Raw genomic sequence first — 12,797 nt, forward strand, 5'->3', positions numbered from 1 at the left:
CATAGCCTAGGAAAAACTAATCACTTTATAGCAGTAAAGAAAATTAAGCATTAAGACTAAATAGAACAATCATTCTACAGAGCAAGGAATGCAATAAACAACAAATATCGAGTGCCTATTAATGATTAAATATATTTTCCCAATTAACAACGCATTCAGGGTTCTGTGACCCTCCTTACTACAAGAAAGAAATTTTTCAGGCGAGTCATGAATACCTTTTCCTATTCTTATTTGTAATGAGGTCCACAGATCCATGTATGATGAACTGGGAATGTTCTTAATGTGTTCTTTGAATGCTGAGTGGGAAGTGTTGGCCTGGGAAGGTTGCAGGGGAGTTTTCCTGGTACTGTCTGCATTGGGGATGGGAGACTTTCCTTGAGGGAGGATACCTGAGCACGTAACATGAGAACCCAGGAAGGGGGATGGAGGCCAGGTGACACCTCTGCCTGGGAAACTGGACAAAGGGTTGGGGAGGAGCCGGGGGAGGCTGAGTGAGACGGCTGGAGGGAGTTTCAGTTTGGAGCTCGCTGAGAGAATGGAGGGGAGCTCAGATAGGGCTCTGGTCTCCCAATGCGGCTCTGGCCTCCCTGGCCCCCCAGATGGGCCTAACTGAGGGGGGTCCTGTTGTCTGTACCTGCAAGACCTGTCTTGGACTGTGTTCCTGTCATCTAAATAAACCTTCTGTTTTACTGGCTGGCTGAGAGTCATGGTGAATTGCAGGAAGCCGGGGGTGCAGGGCCTTGACTTCCCCCCACTCCGTGACACCATGACACTGGGATTTTTATAGCAGTATCCATTCAGAGGGAGATCTACATAAAGATACTATGTACAGATGCAAAAATGGATAACCCTTTCCTAATAATTACTGAGATGCTACAGCAAGGAGCACCCATCTGCTGAAGGCACCATCAGATGATGACTGGATGTTCAGCTTGTAGAATTTTGAAGGTGGTATGATCAGATGTCTGCTATACTGATTTTCTTGTATAAAGGCATATAATCTTTCTGCCCATTAGGCCGACACGGCTCTGTGGGAGTGAGCTGTGATATTGGAAGATGGAGTTAGGCTTTTTGATTTGTGTCAGACAATATCTCTGAGCCACAGGGAAACGGAGGATTTCAAACCCTTTTTTCTCCCTTTGACACTGGATAAAGCACAAATAAAAGCATTTTCTATCTGACCTGAGCTGGGTGGTGAATATACATTTTGAGGGCTCTGCAGACATCCCAAGTAAGACATCCCACAATTTCTCTTTGGGACTGGAGAGAAGGATGGAAGAACAGTTTCCTGTGCTCTGTGGAGGCTGCAGTTAATCTTGAGTATGAAGGCAGGGTCAATTCTGAGTACCACTTTAGCATTATGGAACATGCAGTATGGAGGTTCCAGGAAAAAAACCTCCCAACACAAACACCCTGTGAACAGACCGGATTTCCCCTCCTGCTCCCTTCCCTTCCCTCCCCCCCCGCCCCCCAAAAAAAGGCATTTAGCAGTTAGAAAGTAATGAGGCATCCTCACGGTGGTTCAAATGGAGGGCCTGTTATGGCAGATAAGATCCCATAACAGAAATGTATGCATGTTGGTTGGGAGGATATAGAAGAGAAGCTGCTCTCATAAGAAAAATGCTGCATTATCTGGGCAAGATAAAATTCATTCTTGTCTACTGTACAAAGGATGCTTGACCTTTGAGAGTCTGAACTGCCAGGCCTAACCTGAGTCCTTTTTGAAGATATTCAAGAATTGGTGATATCATTGCGGATGGGGCGGGGAGGGTGGGGGGTGAAACCCTTGTCCTGGCACTAATGTTTACAGCTCAACCAGGCCACTGAATATGCTGAGTTAGTAGATTCATTTCTGGAAGCTAAAACTGTGGCTATTACCTCTCTGAATAACCTCTTTGGTTTAAGAGGCTCTGTTCAAAACAAGGCAGCTAGGCTCAGAGCGTCTGGATTTTGATGCATGATTGGTCCTTGTAAAATAATATCTCTTCTAGAGGGAAAGCAGATGGAGCTCTTTGCACCCTGTCAAGGAGATCAGATAATCCAGGCCCCCTTGGCCAGAACGGGGATACAAGAATTACGAGTGCTGCTTCTCTCCTGACCTTCTCCAGCATTCTGGTGAGGAGAGGGAATGGGAGGGAAGACTAAGAGTCCATTTTGGCCATCTTTGAAACAAGGAATTTGTTGCATAGCCTCTGTGATCCCACCAGCAAGAGAGTAACACTGACACCGTGTGATTCAGGTGAAAAGTGAACACGTCTAAACAAACACCTTTTTGTGTACTTCCCATTCTGGATGATCTAACTTTTGCCTGCTGAGCCAATCAGCTGTAACATTCAATTTTGCTTTGGACGTAAAGAGTGAACATTGACTACAGATTCTCCTTTATCCAAGTCATCAGAAGGTGGGTTTCTCTTTGAAGGACTGTAGATCTTGTTCTCTATGTCTGTTGACATATGACACAGCTGAAGTGTTGTCTGTCATGATCGGCACTTGACGCAAGTCAATGCTCTGCTCCCATATCTGGCCACTGTAAGCATTCTGTTACGATCCCATAGTAAAACCACCATAAAGACTATACACAGTACGTGTATAACACTGCATGGCCTGTGTTGACCTTAACAGTCCTCCAGTCACCGTCCCATAATGCCCTCAGTCTCCATAATAGTGACTGCTCTGGTCACAATTTTGAGCTCCACTGCCTATGGGTCAGAGACCAGAACCCTGCCGCCTCCCCACCCCTTTAAAAACGCTATGTGTTTTTTAAATGCCTGCTCCCGATTGCCCACCTTGGTGAGCACACCTACCTCCTTACCTTTGTCGTTTGTGTCCAACAGCCATGCTGGCTCCACACAAATTGTTACTATCCCACAAAACACTGAGAAAATACCCAAAAGGGCATTGTGCCAGATGGCAGCACGTGGCACATCGGGATACCTACGATGGTGCACCACACTATTTACACCAAAGCAAGCCTCCTGGTAAGCATGCACAATCCTAATCCAAGCAGCCAAGTATGCACACGCATAACTGATATACAAAATTCAGCAGCTGTATGCAGACACAGCTTGAATCACCAGATGTTTGTAGCATAGATATGTTCTGAGCCTTCTCTGCCATGCTGCACTCTGCATCGGTGAGCGGGGAGCAGAGAGAGTCCTAGCAACTGAAGAGAAAGGGAATTCTCTCTGCCAATAAAGGCAGACCCTGACAGCCTGGAGATTTCAAATCTTTCTTCCCCTCTTGTTTTTCTTTTTTAAATTTGATCTGCAGCAGGGAGGTGCTGATCAACATTCCTACAGCTGGAGAGGGAACAAAAACTAGTGGTTTCTCCAGAGGTAAAGCCTCTGATTTACAAGTCTGGTTTGCCTTCAAGGCTGCATAAAGCATAGTGCCCAACATCATGGATCTATGGACCTCATTCCGGATAAGGAAGTGATAACACCAAGATAATTCAACAGTCAACAAAATCCCCTGCTTCAGAGCCTAAGAGACCTGTAGCGATCAGGAAGAGATTCCTCACCCAACTACCTCAACACACAAATGGCCAGGTCTCTAGTACAGAGATTAAGCGTTGTTCCAGGTACTGGCCTCTGCGTGAGACGGTATGTTCATTCTCCTATCCTAATGACAGATCTCATCTCACTATGGCTATGCACTGCAGGAAAAACTAGAGGGCAAAACTAAAGTAAGTGTAATAGTGAAGAAAGTGTTCCTGAACAACAGGAAAAAAAAATCTGTCTTTTTCTCCATCAGAGTTATTAGAAACTTGAGAAGTTATGTATGAGACCTCATATTAACAAGCGCAAGTCCTTAACAGGTATGCTTTATAGCTCTGCAACTGTTTCCATGGGAGAGCTGCCTTACATAGCTGTATTTACACCAAGTTATAAAGACAAGAGATACAGTGATAGCTGGTGCCAGTTCTCTTAACTCCCAGTGAAGGATTTTTCATTCCTCAGTTTCCCCCAAAGCAAGATACGTCACTACTCTAACACACTTCTTTGATAACATACAAATATTGCAGAAGATGTCTCATCTCTCCCCCGTCCAAATAAAGATGCTATGCTGCTTCATAACCACCACATATCTGCAGTCCATTTCACAGATTTACCCCATGAGTCTCAACCAGCAAACAATTCTTCAAAGGACATAAGGTGGAACATTAAAAACAAAACACCCATCTATCAGCATTTTATTCCCCCTCTTATTTTGGTGGTATAGAGTCTAGCCATTCCTACTGATAAAAATGTTAGAAAAATCTGTCTATAATTTTGTGTTCCGTTTTAAGATGAAGATACCAGCAATGGTTGTTATTCTCTCAAGACATGAGAGCTTTTTAAGATGCCAAATATTCACAACTAGTTCTAACGATGCAGTACAGCTTCCATTCTATCAGGAAAACACACCAAGAAACTTGTAAAATAAGTAAATGGAATTTGATCTCTTAAATCATTATTTTCAAAATTAGCAAATAATTATCAAGGCCATAGGTGACCTTATCAACAGCCAAGGTAAAAAGATTGTTTAATCACAAAATAAACACAAGATAGTTAATGCTTGCCATGCACATGCCAAATAATCTAAACATTTCTAGTGAGTCTAGGTATTTTAGCAACTCACTGGAGAGGTACTTTTAAAAGTAATAAATGAATCTAGTAAGCCAGCAGGCAGGGCAGAACCAGATATTAATGGTACACAAACTGACCTATAAGCAGCAAACCCAAAGCCCTTATTCTTGTTGTTATGTTCCCTCCCTATATAACACATTCCACCCTCATCAGCTTTTGCCTATTATAATACTCAGCCAGAATAGCTACTTCATGCAAGTTTACTGGAACAATAAAGCAGACAAGATTTTAAAGATACAAACCAAGAAGTTTGCACTTCCAAATTTTTTTCTAAATGGATATTTTACTTTACTCTGTTAATCCTGTTTCCAGATATCTGCAAATGTATCTGCCATTAGCACCAAATGACTTCTCCTGTCATTTGCTGGAAGTGCTATTCCCTCGCCCCCACTATTTACCTCAGCCACAATCCTCGAGTTATGGGAAACCCTACTCCTCAGAGCCACCTGTCATTCTATAAGCTGGGATGTAGTGCCAGCACCCCACACTCCCTGCCCTAGCTTCATCATGTTCATAAAGACCAACTTCTCTCCACTGACATCAGAGCTTTCTCACAAAGGCAAACTCAATCAGATGAGCTGCTGTAGAGGTTTGCTCGAAGTTATTAACATACTCAATATCAGAGAGCTACTATAGTCCTACTCCACTATTGATCAGGTGTGTCCATCTCTGATGAGAATCCCTTGACGGAGTTAAGTTATTTATTTGTACTGCGGTAGGGCTCCATTTTGCTGGGCCCTGTAGAAAGACAATCCCAGACATGAGAAGATTACATTCTAAATGTAAGACAAGAGACAAAAAGTGAATAAAGGCAGTTGGACGGTTTTGGCACATCAACCGTTCCACTGTACTGCATAGTCCCTGCGTCAGCTGTTGATGTTCCTCACCACTGAGGCGCTGAGGGTGCATAGCTGATACTATGCGGTGACTTTAAACGCCCATAAAGAGGATGAGTCAACTGGATTCAGGATTTCACAGCTACCGCAACGGCTATCCCAAGAGGTTGATCGCTTCACTCTTGTTTGAGCATTTGGGTTGGGACTGGAGTCAGAGATTGGACAATGTATATTCATGTCACAAATGGGCTGTTACCTCCTTCAGTTTAAGGGTGAGGAGCACTCATCAGTTGGAGCAATTGACCTGTTTTGTTAGACTGCCCTAGGAAACTAATGGACCCTGAATGTTTCCAGAGGGATCTGAGAGAAAATGCTGCCCTGCCAGCAGCCTCTCTATCAATGGTTTGGTGGAATTTTATAATGCTCTTTGTAGTCAGCCATTGATAAGGTGCCCACATCCCCGCCCATGCACGCTCCACTCCTCCTTTCCTGGCTTGAGCCTCAAAAGATCATCTTAAATTATGGATGGCCTATGACAATTGAAACATGAAGGAAGACCGCTGAAGTACTGGGGGCAGAAATCTCGGAGCAAAGCTGATTGAGACAAATTCTTTCACTACAGTTCTGCAGGAGGCACAGAAATGCTTAACTGACTCCCCCCACAGCATCTGCAGAGACTCAATCAGCAGCTTTGTTTTGGGGCTGGCACACAGCACAGGCAGCAAGGACTGGCTATGTGTGGTGCCCAAATCGAGTTCCTCCCATTGGGAAGATGTTTCTTCTTATTTTGCAGATAAGTCACACTTGTTCCTGAAGAGTCACCTGCTTCCAGTGGGATGAAAGGAAATATTTTAAGGGGACCAGTGTCATCTTTGCCTGAATCTTACCTACTGTCACTCACTAAGTACTGAGAGTGTTGTACACACTTTACCAGCCTGCACTTGGGAACTCTCATGTCCTTCCTGGCTGCTGAAGAATCATGGGGAAAAACTGGGATCATTGCTGGAGGAGTCTAGGAGTACACATCTACTGCAGTTGGATGTGTAATTTCCAGCTCAGGTAGAGGTACACATGCTAGCTTTGATCAAGTGAGTGTGCTACAAAATAGCAGTGGAGGTGTAACAGAAGGGGCAGTGGCACGGGCCAGCTGTCCAAATACTTACCCAGGATCTCGCACCAAACTGTACTCAGACAGCTAGCTCACGCTGCCACCTGCGCCACCATGGCTACACTGCTAGTTTTAGCATACTCGCTCAGTCAAAGCTAGCATATATACATCTATTTGAGCTGGAAATTACAGCTCCAGCTGAAATGCACATGTACCCTGAGTGAAATGCACATGTACCCTTCAAATCCATCACAAACTTACTAGCTGGAAGAGGATACAAAAGATGGAGCTCTTGTAAACAGTCTAGAAAGCAATCCTAACGCCCTTCCCTTTCCCAGAAACATAAAGGCTGGGATTAGTGTCCCTCTTGGGCAGTGTTCCATCCTCACACCGTTTTTGGTATGACTTATGGGCTAACAGGTTTACTTCTCTATTAAGTGTCTGGTAAAGTTTCCAGAGTGGGTGAGTAGATGAGAGTGGGTGGGATGATGAGCGAGGGAAAGATTATTGTAATAAATTCAACAAAATAGAGTGATTTTGTGGAGCAGAAGTGGGACAACAAGGGAAACGGAGGGAAGGAGATGGCCGGGGGAGTACAAAGATGGAGGGAGAGAGAAGGAAAGAGGAAACAGACACCAAAGACAGCTCCAGAAAAAAATACACTATGATCTGTGGCAGGAAAATGAGCAGAGTTGAGGCAGGAAAAGGATGGAGCTCAAACAAAAGCAAGGAAGTTCAAGTAAGCAGGAACAGTCACACAGACGGTGGCAAAAATACTGTTCAGATTTCACCAATATATTAGCTGAATAGTTTGACAAGTACGTTTGTACGTGGTGTTCACGCATCTCTATGAGAGAGTCAAATACTGCTCAGCAAATACATGTGAAAAACACGGAATAAGATATTAAAGAAATACATCTTCTGCTATTAGTAGTATATAATGCATCTTTAAAAATATAATAGAAAGTCAATGACAAACGTTACATTCAATACATTGTACAATTGTTTTATTCTTTAAAACTGTAGGGAGTGTAGCTTTTGGGGAGCAGGGGATTGTAGTACTGGTCTGTTTCACTCTCTTGAGTAGGAGTCAGAAAAATTTTCCAAGCCACATACATGAGTACTGAGAGGACGAGCTGATATTGGTACAGCGCTATGTATGCACTAGGTCGGGGTGGGCAAGCTTTTTGGCCTGAGGGCCGCATCTGGGTATGGAAATTGTATGGCGGACCATGAATGCTCATGCAATTAACAATTCATGTTCAAACAGGGACAACACAAGTTTGTTTCAAAATCAACACTATTAAATAATTCTGTTGAACAATGCAGTGTTAGAAAATTACATTACTGGGCTGTTTGTTGATTTTACCACACAATGTTGCTCCTGTCTGAACACAAATTGTATATTAGCCTGGATTGGTCGGGCGTCAACTTCCAGTCATTGGAACTCATTGAGATTCACCAGCCTCTTGCTCTCAGAAATCTCCTCCCACGTAGGTCGCAACAGCCCACAATCAAGTCGCCTCTGGGTGCTAGGAAAGTCACCTAAGCCAACAAATAGCAAGCACCTGGGCTAGCACATTCCAGGCTCTGATTGCATATGAGGTGCGTTTGGGTTGTGCAGCCGGAGTAACGTGCATGTCCTCACGCCCGTAACACAGGAGCACTGGGCAGCTGGAGCAGGGCAAGCCCCTGACCCCGCTTCCCGGCAGGCGGGCGGAGCGGGCCAAGCTCCCAACCCCATTCTCCAGCTGGAGCGCCGGGCAGGCAGAGCGCAAGCACCAGCGTGAGTGGGGCAATGGAGCTCAAGGGACGGATTAAAATGTATGATGGGCCAGATGTGGCCCGTGGGCCATAGTTTGCCCATCCCTGCTCTAAGTACTATTATTAACCTGCCTATTTCAAGCAAGGCATCTCACATTGTTGCTATTGCTTCTATGAACACATATAACAGCATTTACAGGTTGTGCAAATTCCTTGGTCCCATTAGCCCTCACAGCAAATATATCAAGGCGTGAAACTCTTGAGAGCTGCAACAAGTAATTTATACAGTACAAAGGTATGACAATTTGGGGACTATATCTGTACAACTTATGCATTCTGGTTAGTATTGTGAAGTTGTTCTTATGAAAACTGCTGTATCATGGCATACGGGTAGTCAGCTGAACCAGTGACAGAAGGCTGTTCATGTCCACCTACAAATACTGGGTGTCAGACTGTCCCAGTATAAATCTCCAGGTCAGACCCCAGTTCCGGAAAGCTCTTAGCACTACAGAGACCTCTAGAACAGCAATTTCAAGGCAACATTTTGACTTGTGATTCATAAAGTCTTGAGAACAAATTTAAGAAATGCAGGTAACTTATCTTCTGCTATGCCTACTCTGTAGCCGAAATCATGCTGGCCATCCCTTCCCTGTTCCTTATGGTCAAGGTAACCATGGTAGGACTTAGCAGCAAAACAGCAATGCTTAACCAGTTGCTAATACAAGGGACAGGGACGAAAAGCAATGACCAGGCTTGATTACGCATTTCAGCAAAATAAAATAAAAACAAAAAAAATGAAGTGAGGAGACTGGAGAAGGTTCCATATATTAGAATTAAAGCCCAAATCTACTCGTATGAATTTTTTTTCCTAATTTTGCCCACTTTAAGATATTTTACTTCTACTGAAGTGTGTTCTCCTCTTCAGAGCATTGACCGTCTTTTTATGTTTGTACAGTGCCTAGCACAACAAGGCAGCTGATACCACAATAATCCCATTTTATTTGATCCTATTATGAAGTCACAATGCTGCCTTTGTGACAGCACAGTCATTTCTATAGCAATGCACTGATGTCATAAGAACATAAGAACGGCCATACTGGGTCAGACCAAAGGTCCATCTAGCCCAGTATCCTGTCCTCTGACAGTGGTCAATGGCAGATGCCCCAAGGGAATGAACAGACAGGTTATCATAATAAAGCTAACAGAAAATGACTGCTTAAGGAGATTTTTTGTTCTATGGACATTCTCGCTTCAAGTCTGAGGCCTGGTACAAATTGTCTTTTAATGGTAGTTTAAAAAGACATCAAACTGACCTTTTTAATAAAAATTTTTGTCCTTGTCAAATACAAAAACCACGAGGCAGAAAATAAATTGCATTTGCCTCCGTTAAAAAGAAATTGGAACAGAAATCTATAATACATCGTTTGGGGTTTTTTTAAATTTAAGAGTTGTGTTTGGTAACTTCTGGGCACCCTTGTCTCTTTAACAACACAGCTAACCTTCCAGCCCCAGCTGCAAAGCTCCCTTTGTTTATTTTAACAGTTTCCATAATCTTTTAATCTGATCAGTAACTTCTGCCTATGTGGCAACCTTATTGCCCCTCACCAAGCCTAGCTGACCTAATGGACTTCTATTTGTTAAAAAGTGAAATCCAAAACTAACTGACCTTAACAAATAGCAGCTTAAAAAAAAATTAAAACCTTGGTTTTCCAATACCTCCACATACATAGCATGTCACCAAGGGATACCAGCAAAGAAACTTGCAGTCGACTGCAAATGGAACTCAAAGAGGTAAGCAGCTGATTTTGATGCTACACCTGTAATAAAGCTTCCTGCTCCAATGTTTTGTTGTCTGCTCAGACACCAAATTCAAAAATGAGCTTTCTAGAACACCCTAGAGTTTGTTTACCCTTGAATTTAAAACATGCTAACCGACTCTCACATTTACCTCACCGGAAATAACAACAATGGTGAATAAACATTTGGCCAGTTACTACTTGAGGATTAAAGTTTAGCATTTTAAAGCAAAAGAATGCTCAACATGTTCACAACACAACCGTTTAGGCTGCTGCCCAATATTTAACTTCCACTGTTTGCCTGTAATGGAAAGAAGTGTATAAACAGGTTACGTCTTTTTTTCTGTAGCGGTTCTGCCAAATTGGTGTTTTGATTTATCTAATGATTTTCTTCCCCATTCTCATTCCAAAAATAACTTTGCAGTTCCAGTCCTTTTGTCTGCATTGTAACCTCTAAGATTCAGAGCTAGAATCTCTCATCTTAACGTGTAAAAAGTGGTGCATTTTCTTATCATATTTGCTCTCCATGGAAGAAAAAATACCCCCCCCCCCGCCACACACACACTTTCCTTTTACTTCTAAATCAACAGGGCTGGAGGATAGGGTGTTGATTCGGAAAAAGAAGAAAAGTAGGAGGTTGCATCAAATTTCCAAAACTTTGTATTGGTGACATCACTACTGGGTTGAGGATGTGGTTTGTGATCACTTATACTTAAAACACATTTTCTTCTAAAAGCCATCTGTGTAGTAACACATTGGCCAATGGTTCCCAATGTCCAGGCCTACGGAGAAGTTCGCTAGATATGCAGGTGGGACCACTATAAACAGATCTTCTCTCCTCAAATTAAATTTATTTAAATCCCACCTCAAATTAAAATTATTTTGTGATCCGCCAATACCAGCTTCTAAAGGGGAAAATTCACCACACTTCCTTGCTCTCCTGTCTTCTTCATGGCATTATGTTGGGTACACCTCCAAAGCAGGAATTATTAGCTATTCATCCATCTACAATAAAAATCCACAACTTGTAATGGGACGTGTCTTCACATTTATACCATTCTTCCTTCCCTCTCTGAGCAGTCTCTTCTGTGATGGAAACTGTGGAGTGTGGAGATAAGAGGGGGGGAAAAAGGCGCCAACCCTACAATTAGCTCTCTCCTTCTTCCCAGTATCAGGTGTATACTTTACACAATATGCAAGGAAAGTGGTAGGAGAAGAAGCCTTTCAAAACATTGTCTGTTCACAGGAAGAGAAGGGGGAAGACAGAGTATATAAAAAAATTCTATTTTCTTCTCCCACATCTTTAAAAAAAACAAAACAAAAAAAACCATACCTGCTTTCCCCTTCAAACACACTCACACTTTTTTAGCCCATTTCTATCTTAGTTCGCTAACACTCCAGAACAGCTCAACTACACTCTCACTTTGCAGAAGAGGATTATAAAGATTTTTAATTTTTAACAAGAAGTGTCTCCAGGGAATTTTGTCACCACACAGATTTACTGTATCTTGGAACTCATTTCATATCAAAGCCAAGGCAAAACACCTGTACAGGAACCCCTCTGCAATTTCAAATCTCCAACTTCTACAGGTTTCAGCTTGAAATTAATTCCTCTACACAGCACTGATTTTCTATAGCTGAAAAAATACCGCAGAAAAAGAGGAACTGAGTAATCTTATCACAAGCTTTACATTACTTATCATCCTTTCCCTCATCCTCCCCACTCCCATGTTCCTTCTCATTGCTTATTACACCACCTGCTGCATCTCATCTTAGGCCAGGTTTACACTCAAAAGTTAAGTCAAACGTCACTCAGGGATGTGAAAAATCCACACCCCGAGTGATGTAGTTAAGCTGACCTAACTCCTGGTGTTGTCAGCATTAGGTTGATGGAAGAATTCCTCTATCAACCTAGGTACTGCCTCTTGGAGAGGTGGATTAACGATGCCAACAGAAGAATCCCTCCTGTCACAGGAGTGACTGTCTACACTGAAGCACTGCAGCTGTAGCCTTTCAAGTGTAGACAAGCCCTTAAAACCCTTTCAAGGCCCCCCAAGAACTACTGTAATGCAAATACTAAGAATTGGTATTTGCCATATTTTCCTTATCTAAGTATTTAGATTAACTGAAGGTTTTACTATAAAAAGAGAATTGGTGCAAAGGTTAAAAAAGTCACTGTAATGAACTGTGGTAAATTTAATGGACAAACAAAAGTCTATCTGTGGTAATGTACTGACAGGGTGGATTCGTTTAAATTAAGGTGACTTAAATCACCATGTGGAAAGCCTCGATTTAAATCGCCCATTTTAATCAACTTTCCATTTATATTTCTGTTCTCTTTTAATGAGGCTTCACTGCTTAATATCCAAAACATGCTGATTTACAACTAATGAGAGCCTTTACACTAGATTTGGTGCATCTTTTTGCTACGTAGGAAGGTACGCTAGGACTATATACATTTGTTTAAGCAATTATATCTCATAATATTTTCAGATTCTTATTAATTGTAGCTTTTTAGTACGTTAGAAAATGGTGAATGAGATATTGCTTATTTACTAGATAACTTTTTGCTTATGATTTGTGTCAAGCTGTATTAGGATGGTAACCAGATTTTAATTAAACACACAAAACAGGATATAAAATTTATTTTATTAAACTAATAAAA

At 42.3% G+C, this 12,797-nt stretch overlaps 1 protein-coding gene and 1 long non-coding RNA gene across 2 annotated transcripts in view; one reads left to right on the plus strand and one right to left on the minus strand.

Annotated features, from left to right (window-relative positions):
* The window catches only part of MGAT4B (alpha-1,3-mannosyl-glycoprotein 4-beta-N-acetylglucosaminyltransferase B), a 95,221-nt gene that overhangs the window by 74,950 nt on the left and 7,474 nt on the right, over positions 1-12,797 (minus strand). The window lies entirely within an intron of this gene.
* LOC123375351 lies at positions 534-6,428 on the plus strand. Its single transcript, XR_006581411.1, has 3 exons — positions 534-951; positions 1,992-2,115; positions 6,258-6,428. It is a non-coding gene; the product is annotated as an uncharacterized LOC123375351 (long non-coding RNA).

This window comes from Mauremys mutica, chromosome 8, assembly GCF_020497125.1.
Source record: "Mauremys mutica isolate MM-2020 ecotype Southern chromosome 8, ASM2049712v1, whole genome shotgun sequence".
NCBI lineage: Eukaryota > Metazoa > Chordata > Testudines > Geoemydidae > Mauremys > Mauremys mutica.